The sequence below is a fragment of the Triticum dicoccoides genome, chromosome 7B (genome assembly GCF_002162155.2).
Source record: "Triticum dicoccoides isolate Atlit2015 ecotype Zavitan chromosome 7B, WEW_v2.0, whole genome shotgun sequence".
Classification (NCBI taxonomy): domain Eukaryota; kingdom Viridiplantae; phylum Streptophyta; class Magnoliopsida; order Poales; family Poaceae; genus Triticum; species Triticum dicoccoides.
This window is the reverse complement of record NC_041393.1, coordinates 156,359,729-156,362,921: the sequence shown is the minus strand read 5'-3', so window position 1 is coordinate 156,362,921 and position 3,193 is coordinate 156,359,729. Positions and strand designations below refer to the sequence as shown.

Here is a 3,193-nt window from a genome sequence, read left to right as displayed (position 1 = left end):
CCTAAAATAAGGCTCGTAGCGATGGTCATACTTCAGGGACTCACGTGGGTTGTGGCCTCTCAACCGAAGTATTGGAGGAACCTACAAAAAACACATGCACAATTTATATTTAAATTTAAATATATTATAACTGAGCACCCTTCCAGCCCTCTCACGCCATCAACAACCACAGCCATTTATTTTCGCGATTGAGCCACTTCTGGCCGTCTATTCACGGTTAAGGCGTTGTCTCCCTCGTTTTTCAGCAAGTGGACCGACTGTCCTATAGGGAAGCTACTCCCGTGAAAAAATCGAAGCGCGCTGGTTGATTGGGCCTCTAGCTAATTCGGCATTACGAGCGAGAAGCCCATCGCAACGGAGAAATAACACGATATCTCTCCTCACCCACCCACGACCTCTCTCCTCCTAAAGAAACCCACACGACTTCTCTCCTCGCTCGCGCCCCTCCCTCTCCCACGCGGATGACAATGGCGACCGCGGCGTGTCCGCTTCCCATGGTCACGGCAGTCCTCCCCGCGCAGACAATTGGGCTTGCAGCGCCTCACCTCCTCGACCTCCCGTTCCGGCGGACCATCCCTCCGGAAACCGCCAGCGGCTGGATGCGACCTCAAGTGGCGTCGTCCTTCCCAGATCTGGGCCAAGCGGCTTTTGCCCTCCCTCTTCGACGGGAGGCGCCCATCCCGCAATTTGTCTTCGAGCAGCCGCACCCACCGGGACGCACCTGCTTGCCGGGCTATGACGCCACCCATCCCTAAACCGCTGGCGGCGGCGGCAACAAGCCGGCGACGCCTTCGCCAAGGTTGCAGCGATGGAAACCACACTAGGGTTCCGGGTGCTGTTGGGAGGGGCGAGCGTGCGGCATGGGCCTCTAGCCTTTGGGACACATCTCCACACGCATAAGCTAGGATCTTGCAGCAGCGGTGGCGGCGAATGACGCCCCATCTTCCCTTAGCCGGCGACGGTTGATCAACGCGGCGACAGCACGCACTGCCCCTGTCCTTCACATCTCAATGTCGCAGTCGTGGCCTTCCTCGTCCATCAGAGGTGCTCAACCATCTAAACACTAACCTTCCCTCATCTTATTTCAGATCGTAACTCTGTTTAATTCAATCATACTCTGTTTTTCTTGGTACAGGGGACTCTTGGTGGGCAACTTCTTCTTCGCCATGGTTCTCCAGCAACTGCACAAGTAGGTCGGGTCTCTCGGATTGGTGCCCCATGGAATTCAGATTGTAGGTGATGTATGGCGCTGCACAAGAGAGGACATGTCTATTGGAAACAACTAAATTTCTCTGTGCCATGCTACTGCATGAACTACCGAATCCATAAGCAACTCTACACACAAGAGTTCAGGGTTGAATAGAGTTGTTCCCTCCACATGGTTGGAAATTAAGGTTTTGTGTATACAAAGTTTCAGTATTGTTGGCTTGTCATATTATTCGGTGGTCACCTACCCAAGCAACAAGCACGGATTGTGGAAGAAGTGAAAAATATACTAGAGATTATATGTGTTCGAAATCAAATGCTAGCCCTAGAAATATTAGTCGAACAAGTCGTTCAAATCATTATTTTAGTAATGTATATAAGTCAATACAACTTTGGTAATCAAGTTGATCAAATTTCTTCTTTTTATTTACCTTTTTTTCTCTGAACCATTTTTATCCTTTTCTTCCTGAATCACATAACTAACATAGTTTAACTATCAGGTCTTCGGTATAAACGGACAAAGGAAGAAATGTTCTTCAAGTCTCAAGCATTGTTGGGTTCTGACGGTGAGAATATCTTTTACAGTGAGGTAACGACATAACTAGACATGTACAACAAGTTTGCAATCGTTATCAGTGTTCTGCCTAGCTCATGGTGCCTTAAGTTGCTTCCATTATCTTTCTATGAATCTATCAAAATCTAGCTTTGGTACTGATGCTTTTGAATGCTCACTTGTATTTACTTAACTAAAAGCTACCAACTGTGATACATAATTTCCAAGTTTTTTTCGTATCTACCAGCTTTTGGCTATCCTGGGTGGTGGAATGGTGCTAGAGGGTTCTCAGTTTAATGCCAAGTATTTTGACAGCAAGATGGTATAGCTGCAGTAAGTTACCTCTCTGCCGCTTTTTTTATATTAAACTTTGGAGGTCATAAGAAGCTTTCTTTCTTGTTCGATGACACCATGTACTTTGTGTAATGGTTGCAATATTCATGAACCAAGCTGACACAAACCAAATACCTTTGCAAATCAATTGTTGACATGAACTTTGGGATTTTTCACTTCATATGTCGAAATGCCTACGAATATTGTTGAGATGAACCTCTAAGAGAACCTTCTGAGAGGCATATACACTTGTGGTATAAAAACTCCTGCCCGTACATGCTGCATACCAATATAAATTTTGATCATCTTACAAATCCAACACTTCCATAAATTAATTATTGGTAGGGTGGGAATTTACTATGACTCAGTTAGCAAAGCGGGTCTCACCTGCAGAGGATATGATAAAATATTCCAAAGCCCGAGGAAGAGAAATAAAACAATATGGTTATTTCTATGATGAAAGATATGAGAAGTCAGCTTTATTTAAATATGAAACATACGTAAATTATTCAGAAATCGTATCATGAGAAGCCCTCACTTAAACTGAACGAAACGTTGCTGGTTTTTATCCAAATGTTGGAATGTGGCCAAACTATGTGATTTCTTTATGCTTGGAGGCAATCATAATGACATAGACTTACTGTGCCCGTTTTTAGTTTACCTTTACGTTTAATATGCCCTGTTATGAAAATGCTACTGAAAGTAGAATATGACATTCAGGTTAATGTACATTTTTTTTCTTCATTTCCTTTAGTTACTAAATTTGTCTTGGGTCATCTTTAGGCAATCATTTCTTTTATCATACATATCAAAAGTCCCCAAGTTGCTACTCCAGATATTTATTCAAATTCAGGGCATTTGGTTTCAGAGTACTGCTTGCTTGGACAACGATGTAGTTTATGGACTTTGGATAGCAACTTCCGTTCCAAGATTCTGGAGATCTCTTACCTCTTGATCGAAGTTCCATGGGGATGACGTCCAAATTCCAAGACTCCTGTTGACAAGAGGTTGAGTACAGATATGTCACATTATGACATTTCTGCCATCAGGACGCACTATTTTAGAACCCATTGTGGGTTTGGTCATTTGTCACCCATTCTT

The 3,193-nt window shown here is 44.1% G+C and overlaps 1 long non-coding RNA gene across 3 annotated transcripts; it reads left to right on the top strand.

Annotated features, from left to right (window-relative positions):
- Window positions 1-387: 387 nt before the first annotated feature.
- Window positions 388-3,193, top strand: LOC119336229. Of its 3 annotated transcripts, XR_005162302.1 has the most exons (5): window positions 388-1,044; window positions 1,136-1,394; window positions 1,707-1,795; window positions 2,007-2,092; window positions 2,961-3,193. It is a non-coding gene; the product is annotated as an uncharacterized LOC119336229 (long non-coding RNA). The 3 variants fall into 3 exon arrangements; XR_005162300.1 differs by having other exon boundaries at window positions 1,136-1,795; XR_005162301.1 differs by having other exon boundaries at window positions 1,136-1,795; window positions 2,946-3,193.